The 22,120-nt window shown below is 42.4% G+C and overlaps 1 pseudogene; it reads right to left on the reverse strand.

Moving 5' to 3' along the window:
* Positions 1 to 13,398: 13,398 nt before the first annotated feature.
* LOC149435449 (U2 spliceosomal RNA) lies at positions 13,399 to 13,514 on the reverse strand (annotated as a pseudogene).
* Between the last annotated feature and the right edge of the window lie 8,606 nt (positions 13,515 to 22,120).

Genomic DNA, 22,120 nt, shown 5'->3' on the forward strand with positions numbered 1-22,120 from the left:
CTCAAACTATTCCAAAAAGTGCTTGGTGATCCCCTGCCCCTATTCACTCCTCACTCACCAGATGGGTTGGTCTCTTTGCTTTTTGGGCACAAGAATCAAAAATCACTTTTTGTCTAGTGAGGTATATTCTTGGGTACTTCCAGGGCTCCTTCCCAATGTTATCCGTAGCCACAAGATTGATCTTACCGACAAATTCCGCTTTCCAGAATATAAACCAGAAGAGAGAACTCTCATAGTGTAGTAATAATATTCCATTTATTTTAAATATATTAAAATCACACATTGTTTAAAACATGAATTTCAAAACAAATGCTGAAAAAATTAAATAAATAAAAATGAAAATTAAATAATATGTAAAATGAAAATTGGAAAAAACTAAAAGAATTAAGAAAATTAATTAATTTAATTCTTTTAGCTTTTCATTTTTTCATTCCTGTAATTTTCTTCATTGAAAAAAAAATGAAAAAAAAATGTAAAATGAAAATTATACAATCTGGTGTGTGAGGAGTGAATAGGGGCAGTGGTCACCAAGCATTTTTTGGAATGGTTTGAGCACTAAGACACTTTTAAAGAATATTTGTTTTTCGGGAGATTGGTTGGAAGATATAAGCACAGAGCACTATAAGTTTGGAGTGTCAAAAGTTTCCATACCCTGGAATATTTGGCCTTGGTACAGATACACAAAGTGACACAGGTTAAAATGGCAATTAAAGGTTAATTTCCCACATCTGTGGCTTTTTAAATTGCAATTCGTGTCTGTGTATAAAAAGTCAATGAGTTTGTTAGCTCTCATGTGGATGTACAGAGCAGGGTAGATACTGAGCCATGGGGAGCAGAAAAGGACTGTCAAAAGACCTGCGTAGCAAGGTAATGGAACTTTATTAAGATGGAAAAGGATTTAAAAAGATATCCAACGCCTTTAATATGCTAGCCAGTACTGTTCAATCACTTATTAACCTCCCTAGCGGTATTCCCGAGTGTAGCTCGGGGTAAAATGTCAGTACCAAAAGCGGTAACCCCGAGCTACACTCGGGCTTACCATGCGGCGCTGCATAGGGATTCCCTGCAGCACTTACCTTGTCCTTCGCTCCCGCGATGTGTCCCCTGCAGCGTCCCCGGCCATCTCCTCCGGCCGATGCCGGCATCCGGCTTCTGTGTTCCGGTCCCTGTGACGTCAGGACATACGGGCGGCGGCGGGAAATTTGAAAATTTTTTAAAATGTAATTTTTTTCCAAACAAATTTTACATAGTAAAACATTGCTGTTTCAACCCATTTCACATACATTTTGTCCCTAGTGCTTTGTCCTGTGCCCTGCCTGCATTTTGTCTGTTCTTTCTGCCTGGAAACTGAGAAAAGTCCATGGCGTCCAAAAAGTGTCTCTTTAGGTCAAAAGCGGGTTTAGATCAGCTAGAGAACAGCGATAGTAAATCAGAACCACTTGCAGAATTGAGTGATAATGATTCATGGGGAAATTCGTCATCAGACACTGAAAACGATTTTGCGACTTTGCTCAGCAATGTGTGAATATGGCGCTATATTTCAAATTTCAGTGTTTTTGGTTTGATTATATTATTGAATTAAATGTATTATTATTATATTATTATTTTTTTATGATTATTTATTAAATTATAATTTATGATTTCGTGTTTCAAATTTTATCCTACCCGGGATGTTTAATAGACTCTTGTTCGGACAGATTTCAGTGAGTTATTCCTAAAAATTACAGCCTACAATAAAAAAAATACATATTTCCATGCAAAATAATGGTACCGCTTTCAGCACCAAAAATCTGAAATAATCGTACCGCTAGGGAGGTTAAGAAGGGGAAAATTTAGGGATCTCTTGATATCAAACCAAGGTTAGGTAGACCAAGAAAGATTGCAGCCATAAAGAATTGTTCGGGATACAAAGAAAAACCCAGAGGTAACCTCAGGAGAGATATAGTCTTCTCTGGAAAGAGACTGTGTGGTTGTTTTTAAGGAGCACAATGCAACAATACATGAACAAAATTGAATTACATGGTCAAGTTACCAGAAAGAAGCCTTTACTGCACCAATGCCACAAAAAAGCCCTGTGAGGCATGTCAAGGTATTGTCGGGAATAATGTAACCAAACTTTTTTGTGACATTGGTGCAGTGAAGGCATCCTTCTGGCAACTCAACCATGCAGCTAATTTTTTTCAAGTATCGTTGTATTGTGCGCCTTAAAAACAACCACAGAGCAGCTTATATTTCTCCTGAAGGGTATCTGGGTGATTTCTGTTATCATTATGATTGAAAAAGGTGCCAAACTACTATGTGATAATAAATGGCTTCATATGATCCTCATCCTTAAATAAAAAAGTTATTTTGGCATGATCAGTCATATTTTCAATATCAATGCCAAAATGTCATGATTTTTGACAGGGTATGCAAACTTTTCAGCACAATTCTGTGTGTGTGTGTGTATATTTATATATATATATATATATATATATATATATATATATATATACATACACAATGCATCCAGAAAGTAGACCCTCCAGAAACCAGCAGCAATAGACCCCTCTCTCAACAGTTGATCCCTCCCAGCAACAATGGATTCCCTGCAACACTAGATCTCTTGGCAAAAATAGTTCCCCCTAGCAACAATAGATCCCCCAAAAGCCAGTATCAATAGACCCTTCAGCAACCAGCAATAATAGACCCCTCTCTCAACAGTTGATCCCTCCCAGCAACAAAAAACCCCCACAAAGAACAATAGACACCTGCAACAATAAATTCCCCACAGCAACAATAGATCTCCCCACAGCAACAACAGACCCCCAGCAGAAAGCATCGATAGATCCTCCAACACATCACAGCAACCCTTTCCATTACATACATTCAGTACTGGAGGTGCCAGAAGTGTGTTCCCTCACATTCCTGACTAAAACTAGGGATAAGCAAAATGAAGAGTTTTCATTTTCCTTAAATTTTAGTAGATTTCAGTAAAAACTACCCATTTTGTTGTAATGCATTGGAGTAAATAAATAATGCAAGAATGAAGTGAATGTTTTGGTGAAATTTCGCCAACAGCAAAATTACTAATTTTGTAAGAAAATCAATTTTGCCACAATCACATCGCTATTAAATGCTCCAAACTGAATATATAATATTTTAATCATAGACATTACATTTTAACATCATACTGTATTTCATTTTTTTTTCTGCATCTCAATTTGTATCTTTTTTTTTTAAATGTGTTACTTATACTCTTAGGATATGTATACTTGCATGTGGGTTTGGGGCTGCCATCAGAAAATGGGGCTTACCACTTCCCAATGTTGCAAGGCACCTCACTAATATTCTTCTAATTTGAATAGAACCTGTCATCCCAATTAGCAAACGAAAGTTTGAAATAGCATCGTGAAGAATCAAAACTACATTGCAAGTTTTTTCTTTCACAGAATACATCACTTCTGCAAGCGTAAATCAAATGTATGTCTGGGCTAAATGCACATGCATTGCAGCACACCACAACCCATAGTAATGCACTGCATGCACTGTGTTGAGGTGCAAAAAAAATGTGAATGTCTGTTTCTTTGGGTGTTTTGTTGCATTGCCAGTCTGTTCTTTTGATTGGGCTACTTGAATTGATACTAAAGTTTTTTTATCTAAAATAAAAAAGTTATATTTACCTGCTCTGTGAAAGGATATTGCACAGAGCAGCCCTGAACCTCCTCTTCTGGGGTCTCCCGCTGGCGATCTTAGTTGCTCTTTTCTGAATGCCCATATAACAAGTTGTTTGCTATGGGGGTGCAGGCTCAATCCTGAGGCGGGCTGCGTGTGTCCACCTTTAGCACCTGATGGATAAATGCATGCACTAGCTGTTGGGATTTGAGCACAGGGATCTCTTGTTTCTTGTATTGTTGGGTCAGTAGCCAGACCTGAACCTTGTAGCTCTCCCCCATTGTGTCTTTCCCCCTATGCTAGCATTGTGTCCACAGTAGCATTTGCGTAGGCAGAGCAGAGTAGGACTGGCCATAGAGGGATTACTTTCATGCAGTTGGCCAGTTTAAGCATGTATTGCAATATGTGTGAACCAAATATCCCTATTTATTGCATAGTCTGCTTTAAAGGGTATATACCAGTGTGCAGAGGGTCCTCAGAATATCTAGTGTCCATAGACACACACAGCATGGCTGAGCCCCGCCCCCACTTCCTCCTCACAGGATTTGACTGACAGCAGCAGGAGCCAATGGCTCCCGATGCTGCCTCTGGGCCTGTGAGATAGAGGGGAGAGAGGACAAGTGCTGCTGCAGATGGGCACTGCACTGGATTGGTACAGGACTCAGGTAAATATTTAGAAGAGAGGCAGGAAGAGCTAATGGAAGGCTTTTTACCTTTTGGCTTTAGGACCACTTTAACGCAACACATGTTAGCGCATGGAAAAATGTGCATTAATGTGTGTATGTTAACGTACCCCAGCAGAAAAATCGGACATTCAGAGCCAATTGGGCTGAATGTGTTAATGTGCGCATTGATGCAAAGCACAGCAAGGCATGGAAATGCGCTATAGTTTATTGCGGTAAAGATATTGTGACATGCCTGAATTTTAGAACTAATTTTTTGCATCATAAGCCCATTGATTTCAATGGGCTGTCATAATGCAGTATATGATAACATGTGATATAACATGAATGCACTGCACACATTTTACCGGTCCCTCGAATTGCTTTGCTACAGTATTCGTTTCTAAGAAATGGAGTTTCTCATTGTTTTCGGTAGGTGGGTATTATTACATATGGGAAGGAAGACTCCGTTACCAGTAATACATACACACACTTGATGTATATCTGTCGTACACCCAAACTGGCACAGGGCCGGGTCCTTTACTCCATCACCCTGACACGTCATGTAAACAGTCTAATGGAAGTAAGCACTCAAGGGCCCGTGTGCAGTTTATACAAACTAAATTTAGCTCTGCAGACAGATGGGAGCATAAGAGGCTGTTGTATAATTATTTCATTTTGATACACACTCCGAATTGGACATCATCAGTTTTGCGATTGATCGCTCCTTATCCATCTTAGATTACATAGTGGGGCACCATATAGAAGGAGATGTCTGATTGGCTGCTCGGGTAGTAATCCATACTTAGATTGTAAGCTCCAAGGATCAGGCCCTCCTAACCCTCTTGTATTGAACTGTATTGTTGCTGTATTGTCTCCCGTTATATTGTAAAGTGCTGAGCAAACTGTTATATAAATCCTGTATAATAATAATAATAATAGTAACCATTTGGATTCCAGTCATTATATTTAACACAATTAGAGTTAAATAAACAATTTAACATGTATCCAAATCCAAAACCTTTATTCTTCACTTTTGGATGGAGTAGAGAAGGACTAGAACCCATTGGGGTTTTATTGCCTAAAGTATAACTAAATGCAAAGGTAATATTTGGGGCTGCAAAGGCATTTGATGCACACAAAGCGAATTTATATCCTTTGTGGCTATACAGGAATGTATTTAAATGAATGCCTTCCCTCGTATACACTGATAAATAAGGCCCATAGCCATAAACAGTACATTGGTCACTGATCGGCATGCCTGTAAAGTTCAGATTTTACAATGCTTGTATAACCTTGGAGTTTATTCACCATGACCTTAAAAACATGACCTGCTCCAATCAAGGGGTTAAGTGACAATTTCTGAATGAAAAGTACAGACGGGAGCTGGCCCACACACCTAATCCACTTAATTAAACACGCATGGTCTGTGAACCGCGGAAACAATTTCTGTCTGTGTCCTGGGATGGCTGGGATACTGCAGCTGAACACTCTACCCGACCTTCCCCCCCAGCCAGATCTTAAAGACCGTTCTAATCTGTATTATATGCCTGATTGGGGAAACGCCAACGCTTCTTTGGGATGGGGGGGGGGGTAGTATTTGGAAAGCAATTCCAGGCAGCATATACAATAATGAGCTACAAATGCTGTCCAGGAAACCCTACAAATGTGCTGAAGTCATCAGTCCATTCACAGTCATCAGACAATGGCCCAAAGAAACTGGTGAATCAAACATTCTCTATAAAAGATTGTTTGTATAAGATGGTGTAAAGACCTTTCATGTGTCCCATGAACACCATACTATTTATAGGGCTCGCCTTCCGGTACTAACAGATTTTAGATGGCCATACAAGCGCGATCTGACATTCAAACAATTTATCTAACCATAGATCATTGAACAAGTTTCTGGCTGTGGAGGTTAAAATGTCTGAAAGACCAAACATAATGGAAGTTGTCCTAATTCTGAACTCTCCTTCCGATAATGCTAACTGCTGAATGAGTACTTGACCTAGAACAAGTACGGAGATCAGGAGTTGGGACATTCATAACTGTGGTAGAATGCATATCTATTACCGAATGAAGATGAAATTAATAGCAGTAGAAGTAGAATGTATTCCTATACGGTTGGCACTAGAGCATAGCATGTTTTTAAGGCTCCATTGCATTCAGCTGTTAAATTTATACATTTGGTAAGGTTCAAATAATATCACTTCTGTGCAGGGGCAGACTGACCATTTGGAAACTTGGGCTCAGCATCAGTAGGAGGCCCCATGAGATGCCCCTGGTACCTTTTTCATAAGCTTTTATGAGTTTGGGCAAGGACACAGGGGCCCCATGATCCCATATTGCCCGGGGGCCCCATGAATTGTCAGTCCATCCCTGCTTCAGTGCTAAGGTTTGCCACCTGTCCATTTGGGTAGGCTCTTTCTAGATTCCCAGCATCTCCAGCACTTAACCAAGGTCAAGGTCTTCAACAATCCACTTGCCAGAATAGACCAGAACAGGCATCTGCAGTTTCCCCATGTTCTGGTCTATAGAAAATTCTGCAGCCCATAGCGTCCATGGTCCAAGCATTAGTATTTGTTGTTTATTTTCTATTTTTTGGGTGTTGCTAGCAGCTGTAACCTGGCCCATCTCCCCCTTTTAATTGGAAATGGAGCAGAGGACCTTGACAATGGGATGTAGTCATTATATAAGAAGATACAGGTCCAGTAGACTTTTGGCTCTGGTAAGGAGGCGCACCCTCGAAATGTGTTAACATCTGCAGAACTCTGGGACATCCTCTCCTTCCATCTGGAAGTTCACTACCAGTTCTGGTCGATCTGTTGGAAATCTGTGTTGAGCTTGATGCTCTGTATTTTTCATGGGTATATTACATTCTATCCCTAAATAAATGTTTTAAGGTTCCCCTCTGTGTTATTATTATTATTCTTATTATAGGTACTTATATAGCGCTGTCAATTTACGCAGCACTTTACATATATATTGTACATTCACATCAGTCCCTAACCCTCAAGGGATGTACAATCTAAGGTCCCTAACTCACATTCATACATACACATACTAGGGCCAATTTAGACAGGATCCAGTTAACCTGCGAGCATGTTATTATTTTAGAGTGTATCTATGGTCAAAATGTAAAATCATAATTAATCATATATTAATTTCCACATTATATTCAGTTATTTCTAGTCTACTCTTATTAATCTGAAGATTGTAAACTTACTTTGTGAAGACCCTTCCACATTTGGTGATAAATAGTATGTTATGTTATTTTTTGTTTGTACCCGTAGTAGGGCCCAGAAACAATAGTGCACATTTTGCTTTTTTTCCTACCTAAAAAACATTGACACTAATCCTAATTTTTTTTAATCCTGCTTAAAATACACTGACCTTTGACTCTGATCTTGACCTTTGACCCTAACCTTGATCTTAACCCTGGCATTGACCAAGATCAGGGGTCTCCAAACTGCAGCCTGAGGGCTGGATGTGACCCTTTGCTATCCTTTCTCCGGCCCTTGGGGCACTATTCCTCCAACTGAGACCAACAATGGGGCAGTACTTCTTCCCATGAAACCAATGATGGTGTACTGTTCTTCCCACTAATACCAATGGTGGGGCACTACTCCTCCTCCTAATGACCAACACTGAGGCCATGTTTATTCTCACTGATGCTGGGGCCAGGACATTTTCTGTCCTCACTGGCCCTAATCTGGCCCTCCTGAAGTCTGAAGGACAGTATATTGGCCCTTTGTTTGAAACGTTTGGAGACCCCTGACCTAGATCAAACCCTGATCTAGCTAACTTCTTTTTTTTATTATTGTTGTTTTGTTTTTTTCTTGTACACACACATCTTTGTTTACTTTTTTCCTCTTCTATTGCAAGGAGAAAAGGATACAATGTATGTTTTTCTCCATTGAAAAGAAGAAAAAAATATGGGCAGACTATACAGTGACTGATCACTATGATAGCCAATCAGAGGCTATAACAGTGATCAAGTGATCAGGAAATGGGACTCCCGGTTCCCGGTCATTGGTTAGATCTCGGTCTCTGTGCTGGTAGCCTGATGGATAAAGACCCATTTCTGGGAAACCGCAAATATGTGCACAGGCAGCAGGAAGGGGTTAATGTATGTGAAGTATCAATCTGAGGGTCGATGCCAATGGGTTTGCTTCAGTGCTTTTTCCTCCATACATGTCAATGATAATGTGAAACAGCTTGAAACTAGTTGATGCAAGCTAGAAGAAAGTCAGCAGCAGTTCAAATGCACCTGATATAGAACAGTAAATGATCTCAGATATGTCTTTAATTAATTTAAAGCCAACTCTGGGCACAATATAATTAAATACCCTTGTAGTGTGTGCCCCTCCACCCAAGTAAAGGTGTAATCTCATGCTCTGGCAGGCTTCGTCCACCTTTGTGTCCTGATCCCAGGGGTGGACTGACCATTTGGAAACTCGGGCACTGCCCAAGGGCCCGGGGTCAGTAGGGGGCCCCATGAGATGCCCCTGGTACCTTTTTCATAGGCTTTTTTGAGTTTGGGCAAGGACACAGGGGCCCCATGATCCCCTATTGCCCGGGGGCCCCATGAGTTGTCAGTCCGCCCCTCCCTGATCCTGCTCACTTTGATCCTGTGGTCACACCAGGCAGGACTAATAGTCCTGGGGAAGGTCTGACAGGTGTTCTAGCCTTCCTGTAATTTACTAAGGAAAATCATTTTTATGTCTGCCTGTCTCGCTGTTGGAACGTTCCTCTTTCTTCCTGTCTAGTAAAATGTTATCAGAAGGACAGGAAGTGAGGGAAAATATCTCTAATGGAGTCCCAGATAGCAGATGATTTCTGGGACAAGCAAATATTATTTAAATACAAGGGGCATGTGTGTTCTTACTGCTTTGTGTATTTCTTCCAGATCTGTGGAGTAATCCAGTGTGACACTTCCTGTAATAAAGACCGGTCACTGCTGCTCTCTCTCCTTGTGCAGGGTGACTAGTCCTGTCTCCGCCCCCTCCTGTACTTTTCTACAGGCAGCCTGTAGTGGGTGGAGCCTGCTGGGCCCCTCCCATAGCTCTGCTCTGTGCACAGTCTATGTACAGCACAGTGATGATGTCACTGCTACTTTACAAGGTAATATTTGGGTTGGCTGAGGCATTTGGTGCACACAAAGTAGAATTAGATTCTTTGGAGATATTGGAACAAAATTGTGTGCCTTGAGTTCAGTTTTAAAACCTGACATTACTTCAAAACTCCCCACCAAACAAATTGGCCAGGCATACATTTTAAAGGGGTTAGCTTGATCTGCATGTACAGGTGTACCTCGGTTTACGAACACCTCTGTTAATGTAACTTTCGGTTTTATGAATGAAAATTCATTGAAAATAACGCCTCGGTTTACAAATTTTTTTACAAATTTGTTTTGCAATACGAAGTGTATGTCGGCGCCGATTTTTAAATGCAATTGCTTTGTTTTTGCATCACTATAGCTCACAGAATCAGCTGTCACTTTCCCCGGAGCTAAAGGATACTTTGTTTCTTTTATCTTGGGAAAAAAACTAAAAGGAAACATTGTTTCTTTTAGCTGGGGGGAAAGTGACAGCTGATTCTCTGAGCTATAGTGAAGAAAAAAAAAGCTGGTAATTACATTTAAAAACCAACACTGACCTATAGTGACATCAACTTTTTAAAACTTTTTTCTAACCTCCGGAACGGATTAATTGGTTTTCAATGTATTCCTATGGGAAACCGCGCTTCCGTTTACAAATTCTTCACATTACGCAACGTCCCAGAGAACGCCTTAAATTCGTAAACCGAGGTATATCCGTATTTATGATCCTGGTTTGTTCCTGTTGCGTCAGGACAGGATGTGATAAAAAAAAAAAATGACCATTGTGCTAACCATTCACTATTATTATTATTATTATACAGGATTTATATAGTTTGTGCAGGCCTTTACAAAATGAAGGTAGACCTTACAGTTACAATTCAATTTGGTACAAGAGGACACAGAGGGCCCGGCTCGTTAGAGCTTACAATCTAGGAGATTCACTACTCAATCCAAACCAAAAATGTGGTATAGATACACAATAGCACCAAAAGTGTCTTTATTCTTGCATGTATAATTTAGATTGATCATATGAAATCACGTTTAGTATACTCTAGCTAGCTTTTAATTACCTACGAGACCACCTGCAAACCCCACACAGGCAGCACAGCTATTACTAAAGCATTTATCTGTACAATCCAGGAATATTCGACATCCCGGAGGACTGCACCACCCTCGCAGAGTCCATCCAGTTCCCTTCAGTGACAGCACTGTGATGAAGAACAGAGATAAACTCCATCCCAGGCAGTCTGCAAATATAGATTTCAAGCAAAGCTTTATATGGAGCTTTGAATCTTTCATGGACTCACAAGGTGTTGTTCACCCTGCTCAGAACTCTGGAGATTGCCGATAGACACCACTTGAGAGGTCTGCACTGAGGTTTCACTGGCCCACAATGTAGTGCTGAGGTTTTCCCAGGCTTTGCTACAGCCTGGAATTGTCATAATTGTGTGACGGCAGTCCTCTGTCCTCTGTGACCTCGTCTAAGGCGATCTCCAGGGACAGCGCAACAACTAGACACATATCACGTTGTCACCACCTGCTTCTGAATTTCATACAGCAGAGGCAGAAGACAGGAAATATATTAGAACAGTCTTCTTCTGTCACCCATTGCTGGGAAGGATAGATGCCATATCACATATTTCCCCCTGTCTGTGTCACCCTATGGTAGGAGAGACAGACTTCATGTTACATAGTTCCTCCTGTCTGTTCCACCCTTTAGTGGGAGGGATAGACTTCATGTCACATAGTCACTCCTGAACTGTTTCACCCTTTGGTAGGAGAGACAGACTCCATGTCACATACTAGTTTCTCCTGTCTGTTTCACCCTGTGGTGGGAGGGATAGACTCCATGTCACATAGTTCCTCTTGTCTGTGTCATCCTGTGGTGGGAGAGGCAGACTTCAACTTCAAGTCACATAGCTCCTCCTGGGTGGTGTTACTCTGTGGTGGGAGGTCACATAGCTCCTCCTAGGTGGTGTTACTCTGTGGTGGGAGGTCACATAGCTCCTCCTGGGTGGTGTTACTCTGTGGTGGTAGGTCACATAGCTCCTCCTGGGTGGTGTTACTTTGTGATAGGAGGTCACATAGCTCCTCCTAGGTGGTGTTACTCTGTGGTGGGAGGTCACAAAGCTCTTCCTGGGTGGCGTTACTCTGTGGTGGGAGGTCCCATAGCTCCTCCTGGGTGGCGTTACTCTGTGGTGGGAGGTCACATAGTTCCTCCTGGGTGGCGTTGCTCTGTGGTGGGAGGAAACATAGCTCCTCCTGGGTGGTGTTACTCTGTGGTGGGAGGTCACATAGCTCCTCCTGGGTGGTGTTACTCTGTGGTGGGAGGTCACATAGCTCCTCCTGCGTGCTGCCACTGTGGTAGGAGAGACAGAATGTATGCCACATAGCTTCTCTGGTTAGTATCACCCAGTGGTTAGACATGTGCGGTTCATTTCATTATGAATTGAAATTCATAAGAATTTTTGTTATTTTAAGATTGAGATGTATCCAAAATATCTAAATAATTATAATAATAATGAATTTCAATGAATTGCAAACAAATTCTAACGAATCAACGAAATTTATTTGCTTCAGTTGGATGTTTGAAGCATCAAATAGTAAAAATTATATAAATTAATTTATGAATAGCCTGTTGTTAAGGAGCACGCTGCCACCATGTCCTTAACAAATATGATTCCTCTGCTGTCAGCGGGATTCCCTGCTGACAGCAGAATGTAAGCAAAACAGACCAGTATAGCTGGTTGTTAACCATTTGCCCTCCTGAGAATTTACCCCCTCCTTCCTTACCAGGTCATTTTGTGCGTTACGGCGCTGCGTTACTTTAACTGACAATTGCGCAGTCATGCAACGCTGCACCCATATGAAATTTAAATCCTTTTTTCCAACTAATTGAGCTTTCTTTTGGTGGTATTTGTTTGCTTGTGAGTTTTTTATTTTTTGCTCTATAAAAAAAAGACCGACAATTTTGAGAAAAAAACAATATTTTTGACGTTTTGCTATTAAACATGTCCAGTAAAAAATTTTAAAAAATCTAATGTCATCATAAATTTAGGCCAAAATGTATTCTGCTCCATGTCTTTGCTAAAAAGAAAATCCCAAAACGTGTAAATTAATTTTTTATTTTTTTTTAAGTCCGCAAACGTGCAACTATAAACGTAAAGACCCGTAAGTGTATCACAAAAAAAGTGCAAGTGCAAAACACCACACGAAAAAGTGCACTTAGGGGTGTGCCGTGTCCTACCCCTAAAGGGGCTTGGACCGCTTACCCTGATCCCCGGGGCACGAAGCTCCTGACGGGGACAAGGTTCCCAATTGGTCCTCCTGGCCAAAAGGCCTGGTGGACCACCGTTCCTTGTGTCCAGCCGAAGCCAGACACACAGTACTTGGTCAGGGGGCTCTCCCGAAGAAAAGCCCCCTAGGGATCAGGGGAGGAAGGAACCAAAAGGCCACACATCCTCCCCCTAGACTTCAGGGTAGGCCCGAGGACCCACACCCTCCATCCGTGAAACACACACATAAGCGAAAGAAAAAGTGACAAACGTGGGAGGTGTAAATAAATTAAATAAATAAATAAATAGAAAAAAAAAAAAAATGGTACCGTGCCAAATTGTGCACAGACCAGGCCCTGAGGCCCGTAGCAAAAATTGCCCTGGACTTAGCCAAAAGACCTGGTCCTTAGGGCGCTGTGCAAAAAGAGTGTAAAAACAGTGACCATGTGCCATCTTCACACTGTGGGGTCCCACACCCAGGTGTTACTAGTGGCACCCCTGAGAGCGTCTACTCAGGGGGCACTGAGTTTGCGGACTTTCTGCATCCTCAGCCCCTGGCCAGACCAAGGTAGATCCGTCCAAATCAGGAGGTACTGGGTCTTTCCAGTCTTCTCGGAGGAATTACTCCCGAGGCCCCAGAACGAATCATGGCGCTCCCCGGTTTCTGTCCCTCCGGTACTAGCCTTCCGGACCCCCATCATACCAGTGAGGGTACTATACAACAGCCATCCCCGCAAAGCTAGAATGGCCGGGAGCACCCCCACTGGACACTGATAAGAACAGATACTACACTTGATCTTAGCCAAAAGGCCGAGAAGCGATGTAAAAACGTGTAAATTAATTGGTTTACGTGAAAGTTATAGTGTTTACAAATGGCGATATATATACTGGTATTTTTTTTATATACTAGAAATGGTGGCAATCAGTGACTTATAGCGGGACTACGGCAGCCATTCTGACACTGGGGGAACTGGCTTGGTGTCACTGACATCCCCTGTGACACCAATACAGTGATCTGTGCTAATAAAAAGCACTAACACTGTACTAATGGTACTGGGCAGGAAGGGGTTAACATGAGGGTTGATCAAAGGGTTAACTGTGTGCAGGGAATGTTTTACTAGGGGGCGGTGTCTGTGTGCTTCACTGTAAGCACACTGCTCTGCACAGCCATCCAGAGCAGTGTGCCCAAGCTGACAGGGAGGAGGACTGTTAGTAAACAAAACAGTCCTCCCCATCAGAGATGCTCGGTAATCACCAGGTGCCATCCAGAAATCACCGGCTGGGAATGGCAGCGGTAGCTTATGTGCACCCCCTACAAGTGCAAAATCATTTATATACGTGGTTTTGCGCACCCCTGCCACCCTGTAGCAGTATATATGGTGGTCTGCGGACCAGGAGATTATTTGAATCTGACAGCCCCCTTTAACAAGGAGGCCCCAGATTCTGGACCCCTGCTATGTGAATAGTATCCCTACTCATTTACCAAAAAATGTGTGAAAAGTAAATAAAAACAGTAGCCAGTTTTTGAAAAGTCCTTTATTAAAAACCCCCCACAAAAACGATGTTCCCAAAGTAAATCCAGCATTAATCACAATGAACAATGGCGACTGCCCTAAAAAAAAAGAGGTCTGTGTGAAACGTTTACCTCCTGGCTACTGACAGCTCCAGTTCCTGCCGAAAGTAAATAAACATCGGGGCGGGTATTTACTTCAGGAATCACACTGACAGCAGAAAAGTTAGGGTTGTTAAGGACATGGCGACTGGGTGGCCACTCCTTAACAATAGCTATTCTTCACAATGAATTTGAATTGAAAAAAATATAATACTAATTTCCAATAAAAATGAATATACGAAATGAATCCCAAGCTCAAATCTGTTCAACATAATGACTATGACAAAATGAAATTCTTCAATTAATAAATGAAATGAAACAAAATGAATATTTTGTTTTAGTCCTTCCTGGTGGGAATGACAAACATCATGTCACATAGTTCGTTCTGTGTGTGTCACCTTGTGCTGTGAGGGACAAACTCCTTGTCAGGTAGCTCCTATGAGGTGGTGGCACTCTGATAGGAGGGACAGACTTCCTGTCTGTGTCATCCTATGGAAGGAGTGACAGAATTTACACTTACCATCTCCTACATTATGTACACCTTGCTAGTGTCAAGAAAATATCCTCCCCACCATTACACCACCACCACCAGCCTGGACCGTGGATACATGATTGCATGGTGTTTACACCAAATTTTTACCCTACCATCTGAATGTCAAAGCTGAACCAGTCTGTCCATTCTCCTCTGACATCAGCAAGGCATTTTCATCCACACAACTGCTGCTCACTGGATATTTTCTCTTTTTTGGACCATTCTCTGTAAACCCTAGAGATGGTTTTGTGTGAAAATCCCAGCAGATCAGCAGTTTTTGAAGTACTCAGACCAGCCCATCTGGCACCTACAATCATGCCATGTTCAAAGTCATTTAAAACCCCTTTCTTCCCCATTCTGATTCACCACGTCTGGATGACTAAATGAGGTGGTGGCTGCCATGTGATTGGCTAATTAGCAATTTGTGTTACCAAGCAATTGAACATAGCTCCTCCTGGTTGGTGTCACTGTGGTAGGAAGGACAGACTCCATGTTACATAGCTCCTTCTGTCTGTATCACCCTGTGGTCAGAGGGACAAACTCCATGTCACATAGCTCCTCCAGAGTGATGTCACTCTGTGGTAGGAGGGACAAACTCCATGTCACATAACTTTTTGTCTATGTCACACTGTGGCCAGAGAGACAGACTCCATGTCACATACTCCTCTGTATCACCCTGTGGTACTAAGGACCTACTCTATGTCATTTAGCTTCTTCTATCTGTCACTCTGTGCTGGGAGGGACAGACTCCATGTCATATAGCTCCTCCTGGGTGGTGTCACCGTGGGAGAAGGGACAGATTCCATGTCACATAGCTTGACCTAGCTGTGTCACTCTGTTTAACAGGGACAAACTCCATGTCATATAGTTTCTTCTGGGTGATCTCACTATGGTAGGATGGGCAGATTCCATGTCACATAGCTCCTCCTGGGTGATCTCACTATGGTAGGACGGGCAGATTCCATGTCACATAGCTCCTCCTGGGTGATCTCACTATGGTGGGACGGGCAGATTCCATGTCACATAGCTCCTCCTGGGTGATCTCACTACGGTGGGACGGGCAGATTCCATGTCACATAGCTCCTCCTGGGTGATCTCACTACGGTGGGACGGGCAGATTCCATGTCACATAGCTCCTCCTGGGTGATCTCACTACGGTGGGACGGGCAGATTCCATGTCACATAGCTCCTCCTGGGTGATCTCGCTACGGTAGGATGGGCAGATTCCATGTCACATCGCTCCTCCTGGGTTTATCATTGTCATAGGAGGGACAAACTCCATGACACATAGTTCCTCCCTGGTGGTGTCACCCTATGGTAAGAGGGACAGGCTTCTTGTGACATTGCTCCTCCTGTCTGTGTAACCCTGTGATGGGAGGGATATCCTCCATGTCACATAGCTCCTCCTGGGTGATATCACTATGAAGGATGGGCAGATTCCATGTCACATAGCTCCTCCTGGGTGATCTCACTATGGTAGGATGGGCAGATTCCAGGTCACATCGCTCCTCCTGGGTTTATCATTGTCATAGGAGGGACAGACTCCATGACACATAGTTCCTCCCTGGTGGTGTCACCCTATGGTAAGAGAGACAGGCTTCTTGTGACATTGCTCCTCCTGTCTGTGTAACCCTGTGATGGGAGGGATATCCTCCATGTCACATAGCTCCTCCTGGGTGGTGTCACTGTGTTATGGGAGGGACAGACTAAATGTCACATAGCTCCCTCTGTCACCCTGCAGTGTGTGGAATATCCTTTATGTCACATAGTTCCTTCTGTCATTTTGTCAATGTTAATAAATAGACTCAATATAGCAGTTATTAGTGACAGTTAAGCAGTATGCATATACAGTAATATAAACTCACATTGTAATTGTGTGAAATGTCTCAGACCAGCATTCTTCTTTCCAGACTGATCCCTGGTGCTCTTAGATCTTATTTGAGATGAGGTTCTCTGCCAGTTCATTCACAGTAACTATAAATTTTTATAGCACGCAGTGCTCAAGTCAGATATTAAACAGGCCAAACATAATAGTTAAACACAACAAGCCAAACACAACAACTCTTTGTATTTTATGCCAAAATATTTTTAGGTCACCTCATCATCATGTTCCCGTGGTAACGTCATTGGCTTTTTTTAGCATGGAAAAGAACAATTTGGATAATAACCCTCAGGAACCAATCAGAATGCAGCTTTGTTGTTCTGCTTTTATGATAAAGATGAAATATGAAACCAGATTGGTTGTGGTGGGTAACTATGCTATGCAGAACATCATCATGAAGCACTTTAGTGAAAGCTCTGAGTAAGTATGCTAACGACTTTTATCTAAGATATTGTTTTTTTAATTGTTCTCATAACTTGGATCTCGTAAGGAATGCTGGAAGTTTCAGTTTACTATTAGATGAAATAAAATTTTACTAAAAGCAATAAAATAGTTTAGGGCTGACATTCAGGCAGAATCAGACAACCAGTAGCTTTTCCTAAACACTAATCCAGCTGTTGGGATCATGTGGCACCCAATACCTGGTCACATGGCTGGTACCAGATGTCGTTGAAGGACACCATGTCAGTCTTCATTACGTGCATTTTGATTATCTTTATGTAGCACCCTCCTAGTTTAGCTAGGGGGAGCTAGACCCTAATTTTTAGACAGGAGCTGGATAGCAGTACAGTTGTAATAGCCAGAGGGGTCAAATTGTGGTCAGGGCTGAGAGACTCTGCAGGACAGACCCTCTGCAATTTCCCCCTGCTCTGAGGCTTTTGGAGGAGGGCCTTGGAGGCAGTGGGTGGATCTAAGGAGTGGCTGGCTGCACTCTTGAGGGACCTCAGCAAATCCCCAACAGAAAGCTTGGCAAGGGGTTGGGACTCCCTTAAAAGTGTAGGAGCCTGTCACAACATGAGGAAAGTACTGCCGATATCCGGCAACTATGAAGGCAGACACCTACACTGATATTTAGGCCCCAAAAGTGCCCATCAGTGCCCAACAGTGCTTCCCAGCAGTGCTGCCAATCTGTGCTTATCAGTGCTGCTAATCTGTGCCCGTCAGTGCTGCCAGTCAATGCCGCCAGTCATTGCTGCCTATCAGTGCCCATCAGTGCTGCCTATCAGTGCCCATCATTCCCACCTATCAGTGTTCATCTGCGCAGCCTCATCAGTGCCTACTCATCAATGTCTACCAGTGCCGCCTCATCAATGCTGCGTATCAGTGCTGCCTCATCAGTGCACATCAGTGCTGCATATATGTGGCTCTCAGTGCAGCCTCATTAACGCACATTACTGAAGGAGGAAAATTACCTGTTTGCAAAATTTTATAACAGAAACAAAAAAACTCTTATTTTTCAAATTTTCAGTCTTTCTTCATTTGTTTAGCAACACATAAATACCACCTAATGAAAGCTCTCGTTGTGTGAAAAAATTTCATATGGGTACAGTGTTGCATGACCGCGCAATTGTCATTCAAAGCGTGACAGCGCTGAAAGCTGAAAATTGGCCTGGACAGGAAGGGGGTAAAAGTGCCCGGTAGGCAAGTGGTTAACCATGCCAATTGAAGCCCCTCCCAATGTTAGCACAATTTCGTCCTACCCACTCATTCCTCTCCTCTGGGTTCCTTGATTGACAGCTAAGGTATTTGTGGAGAGGCCCCCCAATAGCTGTATCTATATTATTAGAATGTGTACCATTTACAATAAGAGGAGCACTGATATGAACTATTCCAAGGATATAAAATTGCATTGGTAATTTTTGGAAAATCTTCCTGAAGGTGAATCTACACTTTAAAGTGTAAATAAAGACAATACTCTTTTTGGTTTTTTTTTAAAGCCCCGGTCATTTTTTTTTATTGTTGTTTCTGTTCCTGTTAGGGAGATTTCTACTCTATATCTCCTAGTGACCACTGTCACCAGAGAGAATCCAAAATGTTTAATTGTCACCAGGAAAAGAAGGAAAACTCTCCAATGGGAACCCAGTGGGGACAACTGGGGGTATTTCCCTTACTTTGGAGAGAATGTCTGTCTAAAGGGCAGAAAATAAATGGGAATCTCCACAATGACACAGTGGGACACAGATAGCAAATAAAGGTCACCAGGGTTTTAACCATTTCCCACTTCATCCAAATTTGGCTTTAGACTCATTAGAATAACAGGGATCAGGGATGGTATATTTCCCCAAAGAGAAGTATGACTGTGTCATGGTGTTTTTTTGTAGTGCTGTGATTCATTTCTGATAATGGGGATACTCAGTATTCCAGTTTCCTGTGTGATGTGTGTAAATCCCGGCAGATTTGTGCTCTGAAATACAAGGATGGCGGGTCACATTCTCAGGCCTCCCTATTCACCCTCTGCATAGAAAAGCAAAACTTCCCATTCTGCATATTTCTGAATCCCTGTTTGGCTGTTCAGTTATTCATTGTTCTTAAAGGGTTTTTGACTCACTTTTAAAATCTTAATCTACAATGCACACAACTGCCCTAAATTTATGTATAATACCATTCCTATATAACACTTAAGGTATGCTTTGAATATGACATTGCTTTTGTACTTTTGGCTAAGGATATGTACCATTTTCAGTTTCTGGGGACCTTTAATAATAGCTTCTCCCATGTTGCCTATCATGTTCTCCAATGTTTATTGTATTATAGGTACTTATATAGTGCCATCAATTTATGCAGTGCTTTACATATATTGTACATTCACATCAGTTCCTGGCCCTCAAGGGGTGGACAATCTAAGGTCCCTAACTCACATTCATACATATACTAGGTCCAATTTAGACAGGAGCTAATTAACATACCAGCATGTGTTTGGAGTGTGAGAGGAAGCTAGAGTACCCTGAGGAAACACATGCAAGCACAAGAAGAACATGCAAACTCCAGGGAGGTAGTGCCGTGGTTGGGATTTGAACTCCCAACTGTAGTGCTGTCAGGTGGAAGTGCTAACCATTAAGCCACTGTGCTGCCCAAGCCCAAGCCATGTTAGTGCGAGCCTTGAAATATGTGTGCAAGTGCATCATTGTGGGAACATTGCGGACCACCATTGGCTATTTGTCCTTTTAGTTTTCTGTGAGAATATTTCCAGCCCTGATTCAGTTGACTTCTGTTGCCAAACTGTGAAGCCTTCTCCCTTTCCTGATTGTTCCTCCTTTTTTTTTTACATGATTGCTCCAGTCCTGACCTCGAACATTTTCTTGACTTTGCTTCTGTCCTTTCACCTATTTTAGATCTACTTTAAGCATCAGAAAATGGGACCAAGTCAGAATGATGCTCCAATCCTAAGAAATCTTCATGTAAAGTCTTCAGGAGCTTGTAGAGACATGGAGGTCAGAAGAACAAACCAGTGAGAGCTTTGTGGGCCCAGGAGATCAACAATTGTGAAATTGTTGGTTTCACTGCGGACTTCACATGAAGATATTTAGTGAAAAATATTGCATTTAGGTGGCACTGGCAGTGTAAAGGGAAGTTTTTACAGTCTCACATGGAGACCAGGAGTTGTGGCAAAGTATTTTAATATGAAGGTATTGCAAAGGTATAATGGAGGCTGCATACGTGACCACACTGAGCCAGAGAACTTACAATGAACTGTACAGTACAGGTGAAACTCAAAAAATTAGAATATTGTGCAAAAGTTCATTTATTTCAGTAATGCAACTTAAAAGGTGAAACTAATATATGAGATAGACTCATTACATGCAAACCAAGATAGTTCAAGCCGTGACTTGTCATAATTGTGATGATTATGGCTTACAGCTCATGAAAACTCCAAATCCACAAACTCAGAAAATTAGAATATTACATGCAATCAATAAAACAAGGATTGTACATAGAACAATATCGGACCTCTGAAAAGTATAAGCATGCATGTGTACTCAGTACTTGGTTTGGGCCCCTTTTGCAGCAATTACTGCCTCAATGCGGCGTGGCATGGAAGCTATCAGCCTGTGGCACTGCTGAGGTGTTATGGAAGACCAGGATGCTTCAATAGCGGCCTTCAGCTCTTCTGCATTGTTCAGTCTCATGTCTCTCATCTTTCTCTTGGCAATGCCCCATAGATTCTCTATGGGGTTCAGGTCAGGCGAGTTTGCTGGCCAATCAAGCACAGTAATCCCACGGTCATTGAACCGGGTTTTGGTGCTTTTGGCAGTGTGGGCAGGTGCCAAGTCCTGCTGGAAAATGAAGTCAGCATCCCCATAAAGCTTGCCTGTGGAAGGAAGCATGAAGTGCTCCAAAATCTCCCGGTAGACGGCTGCATTGACCCTGGACTTAATGAAGCACAGTGAACCAACACCAGCAGATGACATGGCTCCCCAAATCAACACAGACTGTGGAAACTTCACACTGGACTTCAAGCATCTTGCAGTGTGTGCCTCTCCATTCTTCCTCCATACTCTGGGTCCTTGGTTTCCAAATGAGATGCAGAAGTTGCTCTCATCAGAAAAGAGGACTTTGGACCACTGAGCAACAGACCAGGACTGTTTTACTTTAGCCCAGGTAAGACGCTTCTGACGTTGTTTGTTGTTCAGGAGCGGCTTGACAAGAGGAATACGACATTTGAAGCCCATGCCCAGGATCCGTCTGTTTGTGGTGGCTCTTGATGCACTGACTCCAGCTTCAGTCCACTCCTTGTGTAAGTCCCCAACACTTTTGAATTGCCTTTTCCTGACAATCCTCTCCAGGCTGCGGTCATCCCTGCTCCTTGTGCACCTTTTTCTTCCACACTTTTCCCTTCCACATAACTTTCTATTAATGTGCTTTGATACAGCACTTTGGGAACATCCAACTTCTTTTGCAATTACCTTTTGAGGCTTTCCCTCCTTATGGAGGGTGTCAATGATGGTTTTCTGCACAACTGTCAGGCCAGCAGTCTTTCCCATGATTGTGAATCCTACTGAACCAGACTGAGAGACCATTTAAAGGTTCAGGAACCCTTTGCAGGTGTTATGGCTTAATTAGCTGATTAGATTGGGACACTTTGAGACGAGAATATTGCACCTTTTCACAATATTCTCATTTTCTGAGATTGTGGATTTGGGGTTTTCATGAGGTGTAAGCCATAATCATCTCAATTATGACAAATCACGGCTTGAACTATCTTGCTTTGCATGTAATGAGTCTATCTCATATATTAGTTTCACCTTTTAAGTTGCATTACTGAAATAAATGAACTTTTGCACCATATTCTAATTTTTCGAGTTTCACCTGTAGGTATCTGTACTCCAGGTTGACTCCTGACAGCAACTGACAGAGGAGCTGGCTGGAAAGCAGACCACAACTGGCGCCTGAAACTGGAAGGC

This window comes from Staurois parvus, unplaced genomic scaffold (assembly GCF_062004578.1).
Source record: "Staurois parvus isolate SC_StPar_1 unplaced genomic scaffold, SC_StPar_1.0 ptg001506l, whole genome shotgun sequence".
Classification (NCBI taxonomy): domain Eukaryota; kingdom Metazoa; phylum Chordata; class Amphibia; order Anura; family Ranidae; genus Staurois; species Staurois parvus.